This window comes from Podarcis filfolensis (assembly GCF_964270895.1).
Source record: "Podarcis filfolensis genome assembly, chromosome: 1".
Lineage (NCBI taxonomy): Eukaryota > Metazoa > Chordata > Lepidosauria > Squamata > Lacertidae > Podarcis > Podarcis filfolensis.
Window position 1 is genome coordinate 35,752,791 of NC_139604.1, and position 27,289 is coordinate 35,780,079.

Consider the following 27,289-nt stretch of genomic DNA (forward strand, 5'->3'; position numbering starts at 1 on the left):
GAATGGGCTCTTGAACTCTGATAATACTATTTCTTTACCTGAATGGAAGATAAAGAAAGATGTGTGGGTGTGTACAGAAACTACCCTACTGTACAAAAATAATATTTACATTCATTGTTCCCCCACTTTTGCTTTCTGGCCCTGACTACGTCTGCCATGTGCCCCCCCCCCAAGGTTGTCTATAGGAAAATGTGGTCCTGATTTAAGAAGTGGCACCCAAATGCAATTGTAGGGATATGAATAGGAGAATAGGAGAGGATATATTTATTAGATGTTATCCTTCCTTCCTCACGCTTGTGAGTTTAGCAGAGTGCATCCCTTTGCAGCTTAACAGGGAAGCTTAGATAGGCTAGCTTTAGCATTTTAGTTTAAGTACCGTATTTTTTGTCCCATAGGATGCTCCGTCCCATAGGACGCACCTAGTTTTTTGGGGAGGAAAGAAAGGAATTTCCCCCCTTTATTTCCCCCCCAAAACCAGGTCGGGGAACAGCGGGATGGCGGCTCTGCGCCTCCCCGCTGTCCCCCGAGCTTGTGGGGCTGGCCGATGTCTGCCCGAAGCGTGGGGCGCTCTGCTTCAGCACGCCCCACGCTCCGTGCAGCAGGCTGCTATCCACAGTGTGGGCAGCCCTGCAGAGTTCCCGCAGGGCTCCCCACGCTGCAGATGTCTGCCCGGCGCGAGGGGCGCTCTGCTTCAGGGTGTCTTGCGCGCCGGGCGGCAGGCTGCTATCTGCAGCCTAGGGAGCCCTGCGGGAATTCCCGTGGGCTCCCCAGGCTTGCTGATAGCTTCCTGAAGCCTGGAGAGCGAAAGGGGTCGGTGCGCACCGACCCCTCTCGCTCTCCAAGCTTCAGCGAAAGCCTGTATTCGCCCCATAGGACGCACACAGATTTCCCCTTCATTTTTGGAGGGGAAAAAGTGCGTCCTATAGGGCGAAAAATACGATAATCAGGCAGACTGGATTCTCCTGGTATTTCCCCATTTTCTCCCCCTTAAAACCGTAACCACACAGTCTTGTAAAAGTTAAAAATAACATTTACTCAAAATACTTGTTGAAAAATAACGGCTACAGCAGCTTTGCTCAGGCAGGCTTAAAATGGTAACTCTGTTACAAAGACATAGTTTAGTTTAAAATGGTGCCTGAGCATTGGAGCTCAGACATGCGGATTGTTCTTCACATTTCTGGCTTGGTGATGAGTTGAAGTGGAAGAGAAGAAAAGAGGATGTAACCAGGTAGGTAAGGGAATATATATACAGTCATACCTCGGGTTGAAGTAAGTATTTTCGGGTTGCGCGCTGTGGCGACCCGGAAGTAATGGAGGGCGTTACTTCCGGGTTTCGCCGCTCACGCATGCGCAGACGGTCAAAATGACATCACGCACATGCACTGAAGCGGCGAATCATGACCCGCACACACACGGGGTTGCGTTCGCTTCTGGATGTGAACGGGGCTCCGGAACGGATCCCGTTCACATCCAGAGGTACCACTGTAGCTACAGCCTCCCCCTGTCAGGGCACAGTGGGAGTGTCTTTTACAAAGTTCTCTCTAGCAACTTACAGGAAAACTCTGTGAGTTTCGGCTCCTTTCATGGGCCTATCTAGCAAAACATGAATTGTTGGTTTGACTGCATTGCAAATACAGTTGTTTTTTGGAAGCCAAACGCCTTCGGAGTTAAACATTCTGGCTCCCGAATGCCGCAAACCCGGAAGTGAGTGTTCTGGTTTGCAAATGTTCTTTGGAACCCAAATGTCCAGTGCAGCTTCCGATTGGCTGCAGGAGCTTCCTTCAGCCAATCGGAAGCCATGCCTTGGTTTCCAAACCAAGTCAAACAGACTTCCATAATGGATTCCGTTCGACTTCCAAGCAGTTGCAGCTCACTCTATCTTTTCACAGTGGAAAGAAAGAACTTTGCTGTTGTGAGGACACTAGCACGATTCTGGAAAGGAATCTAGGGAAAAATAAAGCAGATGGAGCTCTGTTATGGCTCCCACCAAACAAAACACCCTGAAACTGCCCTTGGAGCAGGCACCATTTTTTAAACTTTCTAGCAAATGGGGGGGGGGTGGGGAATCCACCACCTTCTCCCCTGGATGGTAGGTCTCTGCATTATTATGGCCAAATTGTATGAGGTGAATTGGGAGTGCTATTTTTCCCCACTGGCCCTAACATGAAATGTATAATATATGGAATTACATGGTTACATATTTATTCATCCCCGAGCTGCTTTATTAAGCTGGCAAACACAACTCTTCCTGGTTTTTTGAATTTTTCTTAATTTCTATAGTATTTTCCTATGCTATGGTGGATTTGTTCCACTAGATGGTAGTAAAGACCACAGTCTAGATTGTGATATTAAATAAATATTTCCAAAGAAGACAGAGAAATCCACCTTTAATAAATAAATAAATTTAAAATTTAAAAAGAAGGCTACAACAATATAAGTCTGAATTTACATTCATGCAAAATTTGAAAACAAATAGAATCAGCGGTGCTGTCAGCAAAGCATTCCTTTCACTCTTACGCAGCAGCCAAAATGGTTTGTCAGGATAAATATGGAGTGAAATGATTATGAATCATTGTGGCAAGTTTTAATACAGATCAGAAAGTAAATTAATCCAGCTCTGTCTGAATCTTCGTGCCTTTTTTCCCAGATACAAATGAATGGTAAACAACATTTTGGCAATTTTTAGGTTAATCATGTAGAACTGATTACTCAAGAAGAATGCTATTAACATTTACTCAATTTATACCCTACAATGTGACAAATTAAAATTAATGCTGCTGTTTTTGGGATATCAAATGGGTCATGATTTTAAGGAGAGGAGAGAGAGAGAAATTTGCCCTTAAGGATAACTGATAATGATGGTTATAGGCTAGGAGCTCCAAGCATGCCTTTAGCAACATACATAATTCCCTGGTACAAATTGCCTAAAAAAGTGAATGAGTGTTTGAGGAATATATAAAGTTGTTGCTATTGTTGTCTTATTCTAAAATATTATTTTGAATTGGTTATATCAGAGACATAGTATAGTGGCTAAGAGTCAACACCACAAAGTTCCCAATTCAGATCTTAGCCACTGACCTTTTAGTGGGCTTTAGGCAAGGTAATCACTCTTTTCTAAACCACCCAACTACAATGGGGAAATACTGCTGGCCTACAGTACAAGGTTGTTGTATGGATCATTGGGATAATGTGTGTGTGTGTGTGTGAAGACTTCATTAGCGTAAATTTCAGAAATATATTTAATTTCCATTCAGTATGTAAGCAAAAAGCATTTCATTCTTAAATCTTATATTGTGATTTTATGTTGTGAACTACCCTGAGATCTATGGATATAGGGCAGTATACAAATTAATAATAATAATTAATAATAATAATAATAATTTAATAATAAATACATTTTAGACGTGATAGCTAGTTTTTTAAACATCATTTAGGGATTCAGATTGCCTGGTGTCCAAACAACTCATTTGTCAATTATACCTACACTGGTTAAAAACATTGAAATCCAGGAGCAGCCAAACTGGCACATTTCACAGAAACTGCTTAAAAGTGTACCTGCACATTTTGCTTCACAACTTTCTTTTTAGGAGGGCTAGAAACAGTCCCGTCCTCCCCAAAAGCTCACTCATATAGCCATTTTTAGACTGTCTGTTGTAGTGACTAGGGAACACAGAGCTTCATTGTGGCTTGGAACCCCAAACACAGCTTGAAGTGGAGAGAACACAGGGCAGCTCAGAATCAGAAAATTATTTTTAAAAAATATCCAGATACAAGGCAAATCTTATAACCCCCTGCACACCCACACTTAAAACACTGAGATTTGAAACTGGAGAGCAGGAAAACACTGTCAGATTAGGAAACACTAGAGCCATTATGAATAGCGCTCAAAGCCTACCTGAAGTTTGAACTCAGCTCATAATAAGCTCACCCTAACACAAGTTTTGCTTCTTAACAGACTTTCTTGCCACCTTAGCACAGAAGGTGTGCTTGCCAGGGGAAATAGTCTATAATTATAATTATTTATTAAAATTCTGTACCCCTTCAACATCAGTGGAAGCCTCACATTCAAGGCCTAGATTCTCATCTACAGTGTGGCACAAGCTATAGCTTAGGGCCCCACTCTCTTGGGGCCCCCCAAAAAAATTAAAGGAAAAACACACACCTGGATATACATTTCCAAAATATAGTAAAGCCTTACTTTGGAATTACCCAGAGGTCCGGCGGTCCGCCACTCCCGTGCCAGAAGGGAAAAAACAATTCCAGAGACTTCTTGGTCAGAGAAAAGAGATTTATTGGAAACACAGCATGCTGGGGCAACCAGCAGAATCACTTCTGAAAAGACTGGCTGCGTCAAAGTGCACATCAGCAGACACTCTTATAGGTAGAAAACACCCTTCCTTTCTTAAACTCCCCCAAAAACTTTCTCCAATCAACTGGCAAGCTTTCAACTTATTCCTTATATGGCATATAGGTGTTTGGCTAGCTAAGCCCCCCTCCCTCCCTTGTTTGTGTGTTCTTCTCTTGCGTTACTGCAATAGGAAGCTGCAATAGGAAACTGCAATAGGAAGCGGTCCCCTCGCTCTGTCTGACCACATACGGTAAATAGATGCGGTTTCTACTTAGCTGGCAAGCACAGGAAATGGGTCTGGCTGCTGTTTGCTTGCAACTGCAAAGCAAGATTGAGAGAGAATTTTACTGAATTTACTTCAGGAATCTACCCCAGGCACAGGGTCCAGGGACCACCGATAGCAATCCCCTTCCTTAGGCACAAAGTGCAATCCCTACACCTCTCCCTTCACTCCCTCCTCTTCTTATGAACAACCTAATACTTAGGTTCGTTCTGGCCTCTCGGGTTCATAGTATTCCTGGAGGAGAGCAGTGAGGGTCATGACACGGGGCCCCATCATGCGGGACATCATCTTCCCCATCATATTTTGCATACATTGCATCAAGCAGGGCATACAGAAGCAGAAAAGCAGTAAGATTATTCCTACCCAGCAATTAAAACGATAACATGACGAAACCAACTGCTGTCAGGCAACCAGGAGTACAACCAACTCCACGGATCCCCAGCATCAGAGGGTTTCAAAGGTTTTTGAGCTATCATTTGTTCCATGTGGTCTATGGTTGCAGAAATGCTGACATTATTATCTGGGACATATCTATTTTATTGCTGAAGGGCCCACTGATACTCGTGCTCTATCAGCTGCCTTGCTTCTTGGAAGGTTGTGTCCCACCTCTCTGAGGAGGAGCCTATTATCTTAACCAATTTTCCCACCTGTCCTTGTGGATGCTTAATAAAATCAGTCCAGGGGGAGCTGCGCCTGGATTGTCTGGTTGTCGGGTAACTACGGTGGGAGCGCTGCCTGCGGGCGCCCCTCCCATCCACCTTCTTCAGCCGTGCGTAGAAGGGTCAGCGTCCGGAGTGACCCTAGCAGGGCGGTCGTCTAGCGCTCTTCTGGAGATGGTTAGCTTCAGTGGATTAGCAGGATTTGGCGTAGCTGACCAGTCAGACACAACTTTCTTCGCTCGGGTGTGGTGGACCCACGGGGTGATGCCGGTGACTTTAACAGTGGTGGGTGTGGACAGCAGGACAGTGTGGGGACCCTTCCAACACGGTTGTAGAGGTGTCTGGGCCCAGTCTTTGATCCACACCTCGTCACCCGGCTTGAACTGGTGCAGGGGTTCAGTCAGAGCACACGGGGTGCGTTCGTGGGTCCACCTATTAAGAGAAAGAAGAACTCGGGAGAGTGACTGTACATAGTTATCAAGCTGTACATCTCGAGTGACGTGAGGAGTCAGTAGCCTAACATAAGGGACTGGTCTTCCAAACATTATTTCAAAGGGTGATAAGTGGGTACGCTTTTGGGGTAGGCTTCTGACCCGTAATAAAGCAAGGGGTAACATTGATACCCAGTTTGAACCTGTTTCCTGGGTTAGCTTGGACAACTGATTTTTCAAAGTCCTGTTCATTCTTTCTACCTTTCCTGAGCTCTGAGGCCTATAGGCAGTGTGCAATTTCCAATTGATTTGCAGAACTTTGGCTAGTTCCTGCAACACCGCATGAACAAACGCTGGGCCATTATCAGAGCCAATAGTTCTGGGCAGGCCATAACGGGGTATGATCTCCCTTAGGAGACACCTTGAGACTTCAGAGGATCGCTCAGTTTTAGTGGGCCATGCCTCAACCCATCCAGTATAGGTGCACACCGCCACCAGCAAGTAACGGTGCAGTCCACAACGAGGTAATTCAGTAAAGTCCACAACAAGATCTTCCATGGGTGCAGTTCCAATATGTTGGACTCCCGGGGGAGCCAAAGGTCCTGTTCTGGGGTTGTTCTTTTGACATAGCAGGCACTTCCTGGAAATCTGGGCTGCCAGTTGATAAAGGTGGGCTATATAGAAGCACTGCCTTAGCTGCCTGGTCGTGGCATCTGGTCCCATGTGGGTGGACTCATGATATCTTTGAATTATCTGCCGGGACAGGGACTCTGGAATCCACATTCTGTCATCATGAGTAAGGTACCATCCTTCTTTGGACATAGTCAGTTCCTGGGCATCTGCGGTGTCCCTTTCCTTCTTGGTGTATATTGGCTTATCAGCGGTATTCAAGATCCTCTCAGGGACCAGTGCTCCAATAACTGATGTGGGAGCTGGTTCCCGGGCTGCTTCCTTGGCCACTCTGTCTGCTAGTCGATTTCCTCTGGCCACTTCCCCTGGTCCAGTTGTGTGTCCATAACAGTGTACCACTGCTACTGCCTCAGGTTCCCATACTGCATCCAGGAGGTCCAATAAGGCTTGTGGGTGGGCCACCTGATTTCCTCTGGAGGTAAGCAAACCTCTTTCCTTCCACAAGGCTCCATGGGCATGTAAAGTCAGAAATGCATACTTAGAATCAGTATAAATGTTTATCTTCTGTCCCTTTGCCAGGTTCAGGGCTCTGGTGATTGCAACTAGTTCTGCTAGCTGGGCCGATGTTCCAGGTGGGAGTGCCTTTGCTTCGATCACCTGGTCTTCCAAGGCTACCACTGCATAGCCTGCTCTTCGCTGTCCAGCTTCAACAAAGCTGCTGCCATCCACAAACCATGAAGGCCAGTGGGGGTTTGCTTCATCCTTGAGGTCAGGCCTGCTAGAATACACTTCGTCCATAACCTCAATGCAATCGTGCATTGGCTCCTCACCTTCTCCTACCGGCAACAAGGTAGCTGGGTTGAGGGCGGTGGTAACCTGGAACTTCAAACGCGGATGCAGCAATAACATCTGACACTTTCTCATCTTTGCTTGGGAGAGGAAATAGGTACCCTTCATATCAAGCAGAGCTGGGACTGCATGCGGGGTCACACAAACAGTGTCTTGGCCAAAAGTGAATTTGTCTGCTTTGCTTAGTAAAGTGGCGACTGCCACAACTGCTCTCATGCAGGGCGGTAAACCTTGTTCAGTAGGCGTCAGGCGCTCAGACAGGTATGCCACGGGCTGCTGCCAGCTTCCCAATTTCTGACACAACACTCCCTTTGCTGTTCCCTGGTCCTCATCCACAAACAGGGAGAACGGCTTCTCGGGATTTGGAATGCCTAGCGCTGGTGCCTGCTGTAATGCCCTTTTTAGGTTCTTAAAGGCCTGCTGTTGTTCTTCTCCCCACACAAAGGGGTCCTTCTCAGTTCCTCTGGTTGATTCATGCAGAGGCTTGGCAATTGTGCTGTAATCTGGTATCCATATTCTGCAGAACCCTGCTGATCCCAGAAAGCCACGGAGTTCCCTGCGGTTCTTTGGCTCTGGAATCTGAATAATAGCTTGCTTCCTTTCCTCCCTCAGGGTTCGCCGCTGATGAGATATATCAAATCCAAGGTATTTCACAGTGGGCTGACATATTTGGGCCTTTTTCTTAGATACTCGGTATCCTGCCTCGGCTAAGTGATTCAGCAAGTCTTTGGTGGCTTCCATACACGTGTGCTCGTCTGAACACGCTAGAAGAAGGTCATCCACGTACTGCAACAAAATCCTGCGTGGGTTGGTGGGGAAGCTGGATAGGTCCGAGGCCAATGCAACCCCAAAAAGGGTTGGTGAATTCTTGAAGCCTTGCGGGAGTCTTGTCCACGTATATTGCACCCTGGTGCCTGTTCCTGGATCTGTCCATTGAAATGCAAACAGGGGCTGGCTCTCCTCCGCTAGGCGGCAGCAAAAGAATGCATCCTTCAAGTCCAGCACAGTGAAGTAACATGCGGTGGGAGGTATTAGACTCAACAGCGTGTAAGGATTGGGCACATTGGGGTGGAGGGTTTCCACGGCCTGGTTAACCAATCGAAGGTCTTGGACAGGACGGTACCCGCCATCTTCCTTCTTTACTGGCAAGAGTGGGGTATTCCATTGAGATTGGCACGGTCTTAAAATGCCATGGCGAAGTAACCGCTCTAAATGGACCCATACTCCTTCTGCAGCTCGCCGGGGAATTGGGTACTGGTTTACTGCCACGGGGTTAGCAAATGGCTTGGGCTTGACTATTATAGGTGGGATGTTCCTTGCCATTCCTGGAGGATTGCCTTCAGCCCATACCGCAGGGTTCACTTGTTCCAGAATACTGGCGGGGATGGGTCCCTCCTCTTCTTTTACCACCATCAGGCGCCAATGTTCCCTCAAGGGTACCTCTAGGGAAAACTCTCCTGCTGGCCCTGTAGTCATTGTTACTTCGCCTGTCGGTTGGAAGGAGATCTGGGCTTGCAATTTTGAAAGCAGGTCTCGGCCCAATAATGGGATGGGGCACTCTGGTATGTACAAAAACTTATGTTGGACCACTTGGCCACCCAGGCGGCAGACAACAGATTGTAGAAATGGGGCCTTTTGTGACTTGCCTGTAGCTCCTATTATGCTAATTGTTTGCTTGGTAGGCTTGGACACTGGTATGGGCAAGACAGAATGAGCGGCCCCTGTATCAACCATGAAGGGGATGGTTCGGTTCCCTGTTTGTATTTTGACCATGGGCTCACGGGAACCTAAATCAGCTGGGCCCGGTCGGTCCTAATATTCTTCTTCTTCCCTCAGGCTCATGGCACTGGGCTGCCCTTGGGCTGGGGGGTACCAGGGAGGTCCTTGTCCACGTCCTCTACCCCTGCTGGTATTTGCCGACGTCCAAGGCCTCAGTTCCTGTCCGGGTCTCACAGGAATGGAGCCTGGGACTCGTTCTCCTCGACCTCTTCCCCCTGAGTGAGCCTGTGGGCATTCTCTTTTCCAGTGCCCTTCCTGCCGGCAGATGGCGCACTGGTTCCTTCCCAGGCGACCTCGCCCTCCTCCCCGGGCACTTCCTCTTTCTTGGGAACTGGGTGTGGTGCTCTGCAGCGCCATTAGCTTTTTAGCCTGATACTTCTCCTTTTTCTTTTGGGCCTCCTCTTCCCTTTGATTGTAAGTGGTCTGAGCTATTTCCAACATCCACTCAAGGGGGTGCCCCATGAACCCGTCGTGTTTCTGGATTTTTCGTCGGACATCGGCCGCCGCCTGACCTACAAAGGCAGCTTTTATGATAGGGGCGTTGGCAGCCTCATCTGGGTCCACAGGAGTATACTGGCGGTAAGCTTCCTTCAGGCGTTCTAAATATGCTCCTGGGGCCTCTTCACTCCCCTGCACTACCTCTCTGACCTTCACAAAGTTAGTGGGTTTCCTTGCTGCCCGCCTCATACCAATTAATACAGCACACACTCTGGCTTCCTGCCCAACAGTTGCGTGGCAGCTCTTCAGCCATGGGGGGTTCTCTTCCACATTGTTCTTCCAGGTGGCAATATAAGGGATTTGGTCTGGATGGACACTGACTATGTTTCGCCACAAGGGGTTTATCAATTGCAAGTCAAAGGTCCCCTCCGAGGGCCAATTTGTTCCTTGGGTGGGCCAATCTACTTCACAGAGTGTTCTAAGGCGCTCCCTTTTCAACTTAAAGCCCCAATCGTCATTCTTCGTGGCTGCTTTCCAATTGCTCAAAAAACACTGCAAAGGGGTACATTTGCTGCCCCCGGACCCCATTTTCCAGATACTCCGCTCCTGACCGGGCTTAAAATCCTTTCACACACCAACCACTACAGGCTGTGACTTAGCGAACTCGCGTTGCTAAGAAATGCACAGCCCTGCAATCGCTCGGCCAAGGGGACGCTAAGCCCCGGCCCACACTTGACAATTCAACCACTGGAGTATCTGGCACACAACACACAAAACACAGATCCCTTCCCCTTCCCCTGTTTGTCCTCCTTCCGGCGTCAGCCTGCTGCTGACAGCCAGACCCTTTCCCTGGCGGCACTTTACTGCTCACTGCCAGGCGAAGCTGATCGGGCTTCGTCCCTTGCCCTTCCCTTAGGGCTTACCTGCACTCCTGTGGACCCCTCCTCCGGCCGTCCTCTTTTCTCTCTCGACTGGATGTCTCGGCTCAGTCACGGCGTGGCGATCTCCCCCCACGAACTGGCAGGGTGGCGCCTGGAGGTCGCGAGCACCTGTCCTGGGTTGCTCACCTCAGTCGAGTCTGGCCCCTCGGCTGGAAGTGGGGACCTCTTCCCGGCCAACGCACCAAATAAAGCCTTACTTTGGAATTACCCAGAGGTCCGGCGGTCCGCCACTCCCGTGCCAGAAGGGAAAAAACAATTCCAGAGACTTCTTGGTCAGAGAAAAGAGATTTATTGGAAACACAGCATGCTGGGGCAACCAGCAGAATCACTTCTGAAAAGACTGGCTGCGTCAAAGTGCACATCAGCAGACACTCTTATAGGTAGAAAACACCCTTCCTTTCTTAAACTCCCCCAAAAACTTTCTCCAATCAACTGGCAAGCTTTCAACTTATTCCTTATATGGCATATAGGTGTTTGGCTAGCTAAGCCCCCCTCCCTCCCTTGTTTGTGTGTTCTTCTCTTGCGTTACTGCAATAGGAAGCTGCAATAGGAAACTGCAATAGGAAGCGGTCCCCTCGCTCTGTCTGACCACATACGGTAAATAGATGCGGTTTCTACTTAGCTGGCAAGCACAGGAAATGGGTCTGGCTGCTGTTTGCTTGCAACTGCAAAGCAAGATTGAGAGAGAATTTTACTGAATTTACTTCAGGAATCTACCCCAGGCACAGGGTCCAGGGACCACCGATAGCAATCCCCTTCCTTAGGCACAAAGTGCAATCCCTACACCTCTCCCTTCAATAGAATATAAAATAAAATAAAATAAGACCTACATACAGCAACAGTGTTTTGTGTTGTGTAGACCCCTATGATCTAAGTAATGGGCCCCACCTGCTAACCTGCTCCCTAAAATATCACTGGTTTGCTCATTTCTATATATAGGGTGCCTGCATTCTGCATGGACTGGTTGCATGGCCACATGTGCAAATGGTTTTAGATACCTTTTAGGTCCATAAATTACCATATAGCATATATTCAACACAAAAAACAGCGACAATTTGTTGTTGATAAAGGACAGCTGGACATATAAAGGGCTCCATTACCTTCAGTAGCTTAAGGCTTCATCAAACCTAAATCTGGCCCTGACAGTGCCCATTCACAAAGGAGAGCCTGGGAAATGGATTTCCGAATGCCTATATCCTCCTGAATATGTGGAAGGCACTTGGTATTCACTGTGCCAGGCTCTCTGGTGTCAATGGTGAATATCAGTGCAAGCATGCATGCCTTAGAGATCAAACTTTTGCCACTACAGCAAGCCTTCCAGACTGGCCTTCCTTCAGCATCCCTCCACTTGTAGGGAGTACTGAAGTAGGGGCAGAGATCTCCCCAACTTTGCAAAATCTTGGTGATCTATATACTGTATATATAAAGCAGTCCTCCAAGTTGCAGGGCATCTAGCACGGTGTTGTATCAAATGCAGTTGTATCAAGGATTTGGTAATACACTCATACATTTCCATTTAATAGATTTATTATTTACTTTCCCAAGCAAGAGGCAGATGGCTAATAAACACAAATTCTTTAATAGTGAGCACCCAGCTAATTACCACCTATTTGTAGAGCTGCGGCCACAGATTGCCAGTTTCAGGCAGTCTTGAACTTGCTGTGGAAAGATGTGAAGTAGCACCTGGATGTGTTCCAGTTGTGTGACCAGAAGATGCTGTCACGACAATAAGCCCCATCTGTGCAAGGTATTATTACAATGAAAGCTCCAGGAGGAGGTGATCTATGTGATAATGCAGGACTAAAAGCAGGAATAAATATCCAGCTATCTTGATTTGTACCTAGAAAACTTAAAACAGAGCAAGGTAGAGATGTGGAGCAATGGTGGAATGTGTTCCTGTCAATGCTCCTAATCCAAGCAGTTATATGCAAACATACAAACATTTGGTACGCTACAACAGCAGCAAGAATACTTATCACAAAGTATTGGAAGACACAAGGTTTACCCACTTTGGAAGAATGGCAGATGAAGGTGATGGACTATATGGGATTGGCAGAAATGACTGGCAGAATCCGAGACCAGGGAGAAGAGTCGGTGGAAGAAATTTAAAGATTATCTACAGAAATATTGTAAAATTAACGAATGTTAGAAAGATGTTGGATAGAAATTAAGTGGTTTCCAGCTGTAATGCTTTAAGAGAATATGAAAAAAGGGTTATAAATAGGTAAAAACATAATGGTAAGGATTTGCTGAACCAACAATTTGAGGAGGAATACAAAAAAGGGAGGTATGAGGAGGTCTGGGAAACAGGCTAAAGGAAAATAAGCAATGGAAAATTTGTGTGTTTTTAATTATTTTTATTTTGTATTTTTGTTATTGTTATTTTTTTTCCATTTTATTGTAATACTTTAAAAAAATCTTAATAAATATCTTATAAAAAACAAACAAACATACAAACATTTGTTAAGATTCACACCTGAATAGTTATGTACTCCAGTGATGGATGGGAAGGTGGGAAGGAAGAAGCGGAACATTTCATACTTCTCCACCTGTCATTTTTTCCCAGGCCTTTAGTTTGCCCCAGCTTAGACTGACATATTTGCTCATGCATCTATTATCTTCATTTATGGAAGTGTCAAAAGACTGGAGATTGTTACCTTCAAGATATTTTCAGCCATCATCAAGCCAATTAACTCTTATTCAATGGTGCTTGCTTAAAAGTAGATATGTATAAGATTGTGCTGCAAGTATCTGCTTGCTTTTGAGTAGATATGTATAGGACTGCGCCATCAGAAAATCCATGACATCTGAACATCTCAATCTTCAGTAATCTGAGTCCTTTTGATGTATAGTTCTACACCCCTCCCCCTCTAACTTTCTGCAGATACATAATTATGCACCTGGAACACATTTCTGTGTTTCTGCAATTTGATCACAGAATGCACATAGCGCTATTCTAATTGCCATTGGTCCAGTACAAAATGACATATCTAATATGTACCTCCAGTTCACAGTTAATTGCTTAAAAAGGGAGGGAGGAAAGTTTTATATATATTTTTCTACCAACTCTTAACTTCAATCAGTGCCTAAATCATTATTATTTCTTTAGAAAGACATTTTAATATGTCACTTTTCCGTTCCAGCTCAATAAACAACCATTTATTTAGAATTTTAACACAATCTTCAGCTAAGTCAGGTAAGAATTATTTCAAAAGAATAAAAACATTTTCATTTCCCATCACTGCCAAAAATGAAAAGAACATGAGTTATGAGTCTTGCTATGTTGTCTTAAGTTGATTACTATGGAATGATTAAAAAACTAGCTGTGCTGTCATAACAGAAGAGTACATTATAAGTGTAATAACAGCTTAGGGATACAATCCATCAATGCCGTACTTGGAAGCTGAAAAAAAAGTTGATCTATTTCTTTGGTCATCATTTTCAGCATATTAGATGACAAATAATTGTACATTCATCAATAACAATAGATTAAAGTTGAAATGATTTATTGCTATTACACTGCTGTTATGATGGAGCACCAGGTCACTCAAGCATTGACGAGGTCTGTATTTAATTTTCACGGGTCTCTTGGCAGAAATAATAGACAGAGGGGAAACCACCTGAAACTAGGTAGATCAAAGTTGTTGACAAGTGATTTGTAGGTTGGTTCTTCATGAGTGGTGGAGTTAGAGGTAGAAGTAACTTTTTTTTTTAAGATCTGTGAACCACTAAATCAAAGAGACCTCTACATACATTGTTGTTCTACAGACATCAAAATGAAATATGAATGTCAGATGAATTGTGGGGAGGGACAGAAGCTACTAACAGAGGTGCATAACTGTCGTTCATGTTTTGAACATCAATGTTAGATTACTCTTTTGTATGCATTAGAGTACAAGGGCACTATAGTTCTGAAACTTCTCTGCTAGCCGGGAACACATTCATTTTATGGAGAATTGTTCTTCAGTTTATGTTGGGAATCAGTCTGAAAACAGTTCAACAGGTGTGAGGTATTATTATTATTATTATTATTATTATTATTATTATTATTATTATTCTATGAAAATCTCAAATGCAGCACTTTGGTATTCTAAGATTAGCTGTTTTTTAAAAAACAAAAAAACTCAAACACAGGGCTGAAGTGTTCTCCCTCAACACAACCCCCCAATGCATCGCTAGACTAATCAGAAAAGCAGTACATGTGCTAATTGTGTCCCTCTGTAGAATGCAACATCGTGCTGCATGTTGATAGCTTCAGCACATCAACCTAGTAGGTGAGGTAATAATAGGTGGCATTATCATGTTCGGAAGCTGGTTAGAGATGTGAGGGGGGGAGAGACTGCCTGGGAAAGGTAGCCAAATCACTGTCAAATCCAGCCATTTCCATGGAAGTGGGAGAACGTCTCAGAAGTTGAATACTGTCACCTGCAATTTCAAAAGAGGAAGTGTTGAGATGATAAATTGCTTAGTTCAAAGGGAAGAGGTTAGATTATATTTGATCTTTATTAAACACATATTCTGATTTGTTTGTGGGGTATCTGTAGGTCTTCCCACTAACCATTTGTCTATTCCACACTCTTCAGTGCCTGTCTCCTAAAGACAACAAGTGATTTTCTCTTTGAAAAGTGGATTTGTTGTGCTGGAACTACAGAGTGCTTTAATCCACTATAAGTGCACAAACCTAACTCCTCTGCTATGCACTTGAAACCCACCTACAAATTCTGAATGTGTTTTGATCCAGTAGGCCATGAAAACAGGATGCTGGAGTGAAACAGCATGGGTCATGTGTTGCCTTCAAGCTCTGCTGGATGACTTCCCAGAAGCAGCTAGCTGACCCCCGTAGGACACAGGATGCTGGACTCGAGAGACTCCCAGTCTGATATAACAGGGCTCTTCTTAAAATGACAAAAAGCCAAAGAACAGGATGTGCAGTAAGTAAATAGTGTCGCTCAACCAAAGAATGGATTGGATACGTTTTGCTTCCGAAAGCTCCACCTGTCAATAAATTACCAAAAGCGAGTGACATGAATAGCAAAAAATAATAATAAAAAAATCTTTAATTTTCTGTCCAGTCAAATCTCAGAGTATCACATTCAATTTTCCTTCGTCTCTAATCTAAATAATTTCCCACCTTGCTCATGATGAATGTCTTGCCAGTTCCTACTCAATCCCTCCACTTTACATGACCTAATTAAAGAAAACATTCCATGATTGCCTATTTTTCCTCATGCATGACAACCTATTATTTTTTTCTACCACCTGATTAGGGCTTTATTATCCTTGGATTTAGATTGATTTGCTGGGCACTTTAATAAAACACTACTTAGTTTGATTTAAAGGGCTACAGGTTTCATTCATTCACACAATTACCCTTATAACCAATTCCCATACTAAGTACTGTAGAGTTCCTACAAAAAGAGACTTTTGATTACCATGGTAAGAGGTTAAAAAACAAAAGAATCACAGGTGACATTCCTGTGGAATTCCTTGATGCTTTTTCTTCTGTGGGCAGTCAAGAGAGGACATTTTGCAATATAATTTGTCAAGAGTGATAAATCTGTTTCATCATATCTGTCAGGAATGGCTCCTGTGTATTAAAAACTACTATAAATATTTGCTCAAGATAAAACCAAACTTTCATATGATTAAATAATAATACATTTATGAAGACAAATTGCATTTGCGATGCGTTATCAACTATGTGAGCCAAAAGAAGGTAGTTAGAGTCCAAAATGGATGATGAATCAGTTTTGATTTTGAAATGCGGGGATTTTATTAAATAAATGGGATTTACATTATGTTTTGTTAGATACAGAATTTCTTTCCTTTGAGAAATTCTATTTGGAAACCATCTGCTGCACACAGAGGAAAGATTCCAAAAAAAGAGAAAGGATATATGAAGAAGTTAATGTTTTTAGCTTCTTCAAGATCTAGTTTTCATTGAGGTGTTCAACCTGTTTCTGGATTTTATTATTTTAGATTGCTCCCATGGAGCAGGGGTGGGGGCACAGGACTGAATGTTGCCCCATACAAAATATTTTCCTGCACATAGAAAACTTGCACGTCAGTCAGGAAGAAGACAATGCTAAAATCCTCTCACAGCACTGTGTTTTCTATACACAGGGAATATAGTATGAGCTCTCACTTGCAGTCTGAGGTAATGGAAGAGCAGTAGTTCAGTTAGTACAGCTCTAAAGGTCTCTAATTTTATCTCTGACATCCCCAAAAAGCTAGGAAATACTTCTGTTCAAAACCACAGAGAGCAGCAGTGGTGGGGAACCATTTTCAACCTGAGGGCTGTCATATCTGTGTTCTACCGGGCCGCATCCAAATCATGCCATGCTTGCATGTGTGTGATGGGGGGCTGTGGGTGATATGGGCTTCTGCTTTGGGGTATATTTTCCTGTGCTCTGCTCATAAAGAGCTTATTTGTTGTTTCTAATTGGTGGCTTGATAATGGAAATGATAGTTTATTAAACTTCCTATTTGCCTGTGACGCTTTTCTTCTTGTGGCTTGCCCATGAGGGGTTTTGAAGAGTTATTGCTCTGCATTGCTTGGTGTTGATATGTACCATGGTGCTTTGATGTGGTGGCTTGAGAACTGCTCAAAATGGCTTCATTACTTTCAACTTCTCTTTTTTTAGCTCCATCTTTGACCAAACTCAATTTGTTATTAGCCAAAACCACTTCTGCCTTTAGCTCTGCCCACCATTGGAATGTGGCCCTCAGAAAGCCAGCCATGTTTAAATTTGGCCCTTGAGCCAATAGTGGTTCCTCATCCCTGCTTTATCTGATACAACTCAGACATAGACCAACCAACTCAACGAGAAAAGGGTTGGCCATGATCCTCTTATTGGATTACATATTGGCAGCATCTTTCCTTTAAAGTATCAATGGTATTAAAATAAATAAATATTCTTACTCAACAGGAAAGCTATATCTGGGTTAGTATACACTTGTAGTTTTCAAGTTTTTTTAATGAAGAAGTTGCAGGTTCAGTCCCTGGTATGAAAGGCCTGAGTCCAGTTCTTAAGTCCCACGTAAGTAATGTTTTTGAACCATAAATGAATTCTAGAATGGTTTTGTTCCACACAGAGAACAGAGAAACGGTTTAAAAGCTGGGCAAACTGGGGCTGGGGAAACAGGTTATCTAGAAACCAGTTTCTGTATCTGTGGATAATTTTGAGAGATGTCTGAGTGGATAGCATGAGTGCCAGCATGAAAGAACAATGCAACGAAGAGAAACAAAAGGCTATTATAAAATCTAAGTTGTGCTGTTATAGATACTCAATAGCCGACAGCTTATAGTGATTTGCTCCTAATTATTCTCAAATAATTACTGAATAGAATAGTAAATGTTATTAGGCTACTTTAATATTCAACATAAAACATCACTTGCTAGGATAATTTGCAACTTGAGTATGTACGTGAGCTGGGAAACCAGGCTTGCTTAGAAAGATTTTTAACAAATGCCATTGTTTTTGCAGTGTTGGCATGGTGTTGCTTTTGGTTGTGTAGCTTGGTGTTTGGTTTTTAGATATATATTTAGCATAACTAATTCATCCTCGTGAGGGGGGTGGGGACTGCAGCAATAGCCTTCTGGCAGCGGCATCATGGGAGAGATGAGGTGATGGTGAGGTTGGGGCTGCGCTGGCTCCCTGAAAAGAGGGCTGGATTGGTTCCACCAGGGCACCACAACCTTGCCACTGCCTCACTCCTCCCCTTTCTCATCCAACGACACTGCAGCTCAGAACTATGGCTGCTACTCCACCTGACCACTGTGCTCTCCTTCAGAAAAAAATAAATCACTTGCAATATTTGGGGAGTTTGAAGTGATCTAGGTTTTATAATGTTACAGAAAAATCTAGGTGCGAAGCTGCTCAGTCACCCAGCTCATCAGGCAGAGCCTGCGGGTCCCTGCGGAATAAAGGAAGGAGTCCAGCCACCAACCCAAGCAAATAGCTGTAGACCAAAGTTTATTGCGCAGCAGGTTCAAAGAGGAATTTTGAACCCCGAGGGTGGGGTGACAAGGACTTTTAAAAGTTTCTCTCTTATCCCAGCATACAGTTCATTAAGCACCATCACTACATCATTGCTACATCATTGCTACATCAGAAAAGTGGAGGGTTATACATGATTTACATAGGAGGAATGTGTTGGGGCAACAGGCGGATACAGGATATGTATTGGGAAGTACATTCTAAGCACCCAATGCAAGAGGACAATAGAACTTTGGTTTGCATAGTCTGCCACCTGGGCAAGTCCGGAGGAGTGCCTTTGCCCAGCGATTGACACCTATGAGAACCTTCCTGTGAGTACGTGACCTACCGCTTGAAGGATTATAGCGGGGACCAAGTGGTTTCCAAGTCCTTGGCCAGTGAAGCAAATTGGTGGTGGAATGAAGGAAACTACCCAAGGAGTTGATTTTATAGGATTTTTAAAGCTAGATAACTTCCCTGAGCTGTCAAGTCGAAAGGATACATTTATGCATAATATCTGTAACATTTAACAACTTTGAATGTGCCCCCCCCCCGTGATTTCTGTAACAGTAAAAACAACCACTCCCAATTGCTACTACATTGATGGTGATTAGAGCTGAAATCCTCACCCACAGACTCGACTAGAGAGCTGCCGCAGTGCTGTGTGCTGCTTATTAGGTCTAATCCAAAGGGTCTAATCCAGGTGGATTTTCCCCTCTTGGTGTGGCCTTCAGAGTTGTCACAAGGAAAAGGTGTTGCCCCTGTTAATTTTGCATTGTTGAATTTATTAAGTAGGATAAAGTATGCAGTGTATTGTTGAGTAGTAACTAGATCTGTACTTTTGCCGTGCAATTGTGATATTTTTGTGTGCTTCAAAGTCGCCTAATACCACTCAGTATGAGAGACTGAACTGGTATAGAGTAAGATGCTATTTTGCTGGGAGACGAGGAAGGAGTGGTAATGTTGCTGTTTGTATGATACTGCGTTGCCCTAGATGAAAGTGGGGGAATGAGCTCTTTGTAACTTGACGCTTATTTTTTTGTCGACCAGATGTTTGCTTTGCAACAAATGGTTGGCTGGGGGATTAGCTGTGTTATCTGTGTGGTTGATGGGAATGCTTGAAAGTGAGGTTTCTATGTACAAGATTGCTAAGGATATATTTGGGAGAGGTTATTGTGGAGGGCGGAAAAGTCTGGGTGCAACATTTTTGTCACTTATTTTGTTTCATAGCTCATGATGTGGCATATGTGGAGTTGTATTTTTCTTTGATTTTTTAATCCGCATTTTATGTTTAAGGGAATACTTCCTGCCATAAAAAACATAGTTCTTATAATGCAACACAATTTTAAGCAGATTGCTATATTGGTGCTGATAACACAAAGGTTGCGGGTTTGGATTCCTGCACTACGAGGGGTTGGACTAGGTGACACTTGGTGTCACTTTAAACTTCTCTTTCTCTCTGTATGTATGTATTTAAACGCCACCCACAATCTCCTTGCCCCTTGCAAACCTCCCCCCTCTCTCTCTGTGTGTGTGTGTGTAAAGGAAAATCCAGCTAAGCAATACCTACTATTAACTAACCATTTAACCAACAGTTCAAACCAGCATTAAATATGGCCATCAATAATTCAGAAGCCAATAATCAAAAATCCAGCAGCCTACTTAATAAAAATGATTTCAGCTAAAAGCCGCTTGAATGAAATAGATTCTCAGAGACCTTTTTAAGGCCTGATGTGATGGGAGCACGTTCCTTGAGAGGAAGTTCCACGGATTACTCACATACACATCAGGCATTTCCCATCATGTGAGAAGGGAAAGTGGGTGTGCACTTTCTGGACTTACTGGAGACATATAGCTGGGTCTCATCAGCATACGGGTGACTGCTCCCGATTACTTCATATGGATATTTAAGAGCATTGTGAATATAACTGTGCCTTATAGTACCCCATAACTCAGTTGCCATGAGGTAGACACACAATCCTTCACTGTTCTACCTGAGGTGTTCAATTGACATATATTTCATGCCTTTTACACATACACACACATCTACATATTCTGCTGGCATTGGGTGGGTGAGGGGCCTCTTGTCAAATCCTATATTGTTTCATTCAGCAGATCTCTAGTGTCAGGTTGCACTTTTAATTTCCTGTTGTTATCCATTTTTTTTTGAAGAACAAACAACTTAGATACCTGCATTCCTCTCCTTTTGTGTCCCTTATACATTTCCTCTTGATTGCTGATAGCTTGGTAAAGTCCCTGTCAGGTGAGGAAGGATGTGCATAAAAATGATTGTGGGGCTTCCAGGTTAAAATAAATAAAATAAATCTATCCAGTGTGTTTATGATTTACTTTGAACCTGGACCATATGAAACACAGCAGACCCTACTCTTGTTGTGGCAACTAGGTAAAACAGCAATAAAAAAATTCTCCACAGTGTCACTGTTGATCTGAGCAGTGTGGGATACAAAAATGGAATTTTGATAATCAGAAGAGTTGGATAATTGAGGTTGGGATAATGGAGTTTCCACCTACAACCCTTTTCTCATTACTCTTTCCAGTAATCTCACAAAAGAGTTATAGCTGTTTTCCTACTACTGAAATTGCTTTCACATCAAGCAGGCTTTGAATAGTGGCTGCCTCTGTATACTGTACTGTTGTTACTGGCTTTTTTCTTTTCTTTTTCTTTTTGCAGGGGTATGTATTGCAGAAGCAATTTTTGTGCCAGTGATCATTCATCAGCTTGCATGGTCTTTGTCATCTTAACTTCTTTCCCCCTTTAGTCCTCAGTGTTCAAAATCTTATTGCGGCCTCTCTCCCCCCTACCTCCATGAAGCTTCTTAAAGGCACACCTTATTGCAAATACTAACCAACCGGCCCTTTGCTGGTTTTCGGTGCATTTGCAACCTGCAGCTGTGTGTCTGCGCATGGGCGGGTTGCGATTCGATGCTTCTGTGCATGCGCAAAAGCGCAATTTAGCGCTTCTGCGCATGCACGCCTGCCGAAACCCGGAAGTAACCTGTTCCGGTACTTCCGGGTTTCGGCGGTCCGTAACCCGAAAAAACGCAACCTGAAGCATCTGTAACCCAGGGTATGACTGTACTGATCACAGCTAGGCAGCACTGAAAATTCCTAGTGTTCACATTTTGTATACAGTTATCTGTCAATTTCATGCAAAATGTTTGGGTATTTATGGTTAGAATTAAGGTGTTTTTGGTTTTACTTACAACTATTTATTTTAGTTTTCTGCTTGAAATGCAAGAAACATAGCAAATTCAAGTTGTATGATTGCAATAATTTTCCAGTGCAAGTCTACTCAGAAGTAAGTCCCACTAAGTTCACTTGGGCTTTCTCCCAGGTAAATGAGCATAGTATTTCAGCCTTAGAATTTCCCACTGTAAGTAAATATTATATGGGCCTTTTACTACTTAACCAATATGCTGTGCTTTGTTGGGAAAAATAAATGTCCCCTTTCCAAGTAGTTTGGAGCGCAGTGAATGCGCCTCTCCTTCAGCGTTTTGCCACCATGAAATGTTGCAAGTCCATCTCTTTCTGTCTCTGAAAGCAGAGATGAGACACTGGGTGAGTCAGCAAGACCAGCTCAATTATCTGATAAGGCAAGAGTGAATAGGAAGGAGAGGAAATGTGGGGAAATGTCTGGGAAGAGTGAGAAGTTGAAAGTATGGTACGAATAGGGAGGGAAGGAGATGACAGGAAATGATGGGGAGATAAATGAGACTATGGTTACTCAATGCCTAAACCACCACTTGAGCCCAAAGCCTTGCCTCCAAACCACTACATCTGTAGTCAGGTTTTTAGGACCTGTGATACGTCAGACAACCAGATCACACTCTTCTCCCCTGGAAAGTGCACCTCGTTTGGCCGGTATAGGGACTCTGAGTCGGAAGTAATGTCAGTGTGCCGTATCACCCAGTCATTCCACTGCAGGACCCTCTTGCCCACATGCTGTAATCTTTTGGTAGACAACAGGCAAAATCTCCTGCCATTTCATGCCCCACCGCGAGAGCAAAGAGCCACCTCCTCAGTTTTTTGACATCAGTATGAGAGAGGCCTGCATGCATACAGCCAGGGCTCAAGCATGCAAGCTGGGACACTGGTGTTGTTTGAATATTACCTTGTTGTGTCACTCAGCAGTACCCACATTTGCAGCACCAATGAGCATAGTGAACTTTGGCTGAAACTCATGGTTATTGAGGAAAAAGCTTGACCACAGGCTTGGGGTTCATACAACAGCTTAAAAGCAAACCTTGGCTTAGCTTGGCATGGCACAGGAGTAAAAAAGGACCAGGGAGGAGAAAAGTCGTTGCCTTAACAGGACCATACTGCATCCACACTTTCCTAAAAATAATAAATTCTTCATTCCTATCTCCAGTGCTCGGTCAATTCATTACTGGGGTTAATTACCCAAACGAGATCAATGACCACACACAAGTTCATAAAACAATACATTTGAAATTTTTGCTTTTCATAATAAGAAGCTTTCCAAAAGTCCCAAATTCAACTGCTTTTTGTGAAAATAAGCATTATTTTTAAAAAGAATATCCCCACCCACATTTCCTGCTTTTGGCAGAGGTGGAAGAAGGTGCTATATCAGTGTAATAGCACAGAATGATATGCTCCAGTAGTATTTTGATGAATTACATGATTATAGTTAAAATGAACAATTTCATCATGCTTGAATTAATAATGGTGGTATGATTTGGCAAGTGCTCCGGCTGCATTCTCCAACTCATCACTTCAGGAGACAGACTTTCTACGGACCAGCCATTGTCCTTGGAAAAACACAGAAACACTTTACAATCTAAAAACTATCGGGGGAGGGGGGAAGAGGATGACAGGAGTATCACTTTTAAAAGAGGGAAAAAATGAAATTAATATATGCAAAGTCCCTTATTCTTATTATGGTTTCACTACTTTATTTTTTCTCATTCCTTCTTTTTGATATCTAAGGTAACTAGAACCATGCCTGCAAAGACAAAGACCCTGTTCTCACCAACAACAGATGAAGAGAGAAACCAGTGTCCACATTGGTGAAGATGGGGAAGCTTACAAGATTGGATACTCTGAAGGAGTGTTGTGGACCTTTTTTGGCCATTGCCCCTTCCCAGCAAACCAGGTGAACAATTCCCTGCTATTTGGCCTTGTCCTCCTTTTCCCCACCCCCACCTCTTCCTTCTTTTCCTCCCCTTTCGCCCTTCCACCCCAGCACCCCCAATCCTGCTTGGTTGCCGCAGCCTCACATGCTATAGCAGAGCTTTCCAAACTTTTCACATTGGCAGTAGACTTTTTAGACATGCATCATTTCGCGACACAGTAATTCAGTTTACTACCAAACCGGAGGTTATACTAATCCTTTTCCAGTCCTGGGAAGAGTGTAGGGAGCATTCATGCGACAAACTTACACACTGTAGCTGACGTGTGTCGCGGCACACAGTTTGGAAAGCTCTGCACTATAGGAAACCTCAGTAAGAGCCACAGATCATCAGCCCTGCTAGTAGGGCTGCAAAACAAGTGAATGGAATGTAAGTGAATGGAAATAATGAAGATTCAGATTTATGGATCCAATAGATTTGGGCTAAACTGTGGCCAAGGCCAGGTTGCTAATTCAGGTCCCAAATTGAATCGGGGTTGGTGGAGGGGGCTGCAGCAAGTGGGAGAGGAAAGAGAAGGCCCACTGCATGAACAGCTGCCCATCCACTTCCTTTGTACAACAGCCTTGAAAGTTGTTTTGACACACAGGATAGAAATTGCTATGTATTCAGTGGTCTGTGTTTGCCTGAGCTTGGGTCTGGACTAAGGATTCTGAGCCCCTGTGTTCTGATTCGATACATGATATCCAATCACAGAACTTTTCAGGATTTGGGCCTCTGCCACTGGCCCTTTAAGTCACGATTCGCAGCTTGGAAGTTTAGACAGCCAATCACGCTGGGAGTGGGAGTGGCCCAGGCCTGCAGAAATGTATATAAGCAGTTGCTTTGCTCCTGTTGTCCAGTTCTGTTAGTTCAATAAAGGTTCTTGCTGTTATCACTGGGTCTTGCCTTGTGGGAACACTTCAGAACACTTCAGAAATGTTTTACAGTTTTCTGAAAATAAGACTGTCTTACTGTAAAAGAGAAAGAAAAATAATGTATTAGTACCACAAGCATCAGTTTTTGTTTCCTAAATTGTAAATGGTCTCACACACCAGTTTGTCAAGAAAGCAATAATAGCAATAACAGTAAGATGGAGGAAGGATTGTAGGTTAGTGGTAGGAGATCTTCCTTGCATCTAGAAGGTCCCAAATTTAATCTCCACCATCTCCAGGTGGGCTTAGTGATGTCTCCTGTCTGAAATCCTGGAGAGCTGCTGCCTTTAGTGCAGACAATTCTGAACTAGATGAATCAACCATCTGAGTGGCTATATAAGCCACTTCCTGTGTTCCTATAGTTGGGTAATGGATTTTGCTAAGTGGCAGAGCATCTGCCTTGCATGGGGAAGGTCCTGGGTTTAATTTCTGGCATTTCCGGGTCTGAAACCCTGGAGAGCCTTTGCCAGCCCATGTAGCAAATAATGACCTAGATGAACCAACAGTCTGTTTCCGTGTAAGGCAGTTTTCTATGTTCCTATGTACTGGAGGATTACATTGATCCAATCATTGGGAGGCACGGGGTGTTTCATGAGCTGGCACTAATGTGAACACCGAAAATAAACCCCTCAAGGTGTTTGTTCAATAACAGGGTTGACAGCTGCAAACAGGGCAATGGAAATACTTCGAGTGCTGTTAACCACCAGGATGCTTGGGCTCTGGATAATAAATCGAAGCATTGAATTCTGGAGCTGTCAATCAAGAGTGTGTGTGCACCCCCCCTTAAAGAGAACTATTTTTTCCTTCAAATACTAATACTCATTATGTTATAGATAATAAATATAAACTTTGAGGGCCATTATACACTGTGCAATTTCACGATTCTTCAATACGTTTTGAACAGATGTTTATGCAGTTACGATGTACTTGGTGATTATGCTGTGTTCAATGGCCTTCAGTGTATCACATGCTACAAACTTGAGTTCATGCCCTGAATATCTTTTTTTTTAATTCACAGAAATGAATATTGGCTTTAATGCATGACTTCCCTCCCCTGCCCCCGTCCCACTACTCTAATCCTGGATTTTTGCCCTGCTTCTCCATTTACATGTTGTACTTTTGTATGAAACATAAGCTTTAATAAGCTGTGATGGGTGTCATGGTCATGCGTTGGAATTTAAACCTGAAAGGAATAATTGACATTTTAATTCTAAAAAGCAAGACCTGCAATAAAGCAGTGCATTTATTTACAGGAAGAACATTAGCGATTGCCAAGGAAATTCTGTTGGCTAAATGTCATGCTGCAATGGCCAAATAAATAGTTTGAGGATTGGGGGATTAGCAGTGCAACCCTATACACATCTGCAACTTATAATTTTAAAGAGTATATTATCTGCATCTCACAACTCTCCATCAGTTTAGCAATTATCAGAGAATGCATGAAGATGGAATAATGGTTGCTTCTGGCTTCAGCTCAGAAGAAGTGTAAAATCTCACTCTGCAGTGAAGCATTGGTTAATGAGATTGAGGGTGTACAGACAAATTCGTAAGTGAAACCATGCGTGCTCAACCACTGCCTTTGCAGACTAATTTTTGCCCTTGATTTTGGTCTGCTTTTGGAGCACTGACAATTGTTAGTCTGTTCATTTAAAGAATTCAGATGCACACACATTGCACTGAGTCACTGTCATCCTGCTACTAGTTCCATGAGCAAGCCTTGGAAAACATGTTGCTCAAAAGCCAGCATCCATACGTAATATGCAGTCAGAAAACCACCTGTGGATGCTGAGAAGGTGGGAAGCAAATGATAAAATGAGCACAGCATTAGGAGTAGTACTATGGACTACTGCAGGGCCTTCTCAGTAGTGGCACCCTCCAAGGAGACAAAGAACTACACAACTTTTAGAAGACATCTGAAGACAGCCCTGTATCAGGAAGCTTTTGATGTTTTATTATTTTTTATATTTTGCTGGAAGTCACCCAGAGTAGTTGTGGAAACCCAGCCAGATGGGCGGGGTATAAATAATAAAATGATGATGATGATGAAGAAGATGATGTAGTCCCTATGAATGGCAAATATGAAGTGGCAAGAAAGATGAGATTTGTAGCCTCAGAACCCACATTTCTCGCCACCCTCGCTGACAGAGAGAAGGCTTAAGATGTTTACTAAGTTGTGGCATGTTTCCAGTTAAGAACAATATTGGGTGGAGGACAAAGTGGCTGGTTCTTCTGGTCTGAGATTTAAAGAGTTATTGCTTCCTCCATATCGGGCCTTGTTTCTGAGTGCAATTCAAGGGGACCGTGTAAGAGTTTAATGACCTAGGTCCAAATATATACAGTATATATAAAAAGACTCCTTTCCTAAAGCCCCTCTTCAGTGTAGAGATCAGCAGAGGGGTGCTTCTTGGAAGTTCTGCCACCCTCAGAAGCTTGAGGTGGTGGCAGCCCAGGAAAAGACATTCTCTGTGGCGGCCCTAAGTTGTGGAATTCTCTCCCAACAGAAGTGCGCCTGGTCCCTTCACTATACAGTTTTTGGAAAATACTGAAGATGCATCTCTCTACCCAGACCTTTGACACCTGAGAGGTGCATTTTCGGGACCCACCCTGTTCTTGGAATCATCATTTGTCTTGACTGCTTTTAATACTGGATTTTAAATTGTTGTAACCTGCCCTGGCATCTGCTGGCGAAGGGTGTGTTGGTGTGTGGTAGCAATGATGATACTGGGCGAGTACTTTCGAATGCAGTCCGCAATATGACCAAGGCTTTCTTCCAGGAATGTTGGAAAATGCGTATTACCAGGGGCAACAATTTATTTATTTATTGTGGGGCTGAATTACTGCCCGGTAACAAATATCCACTTTGGAAGGGC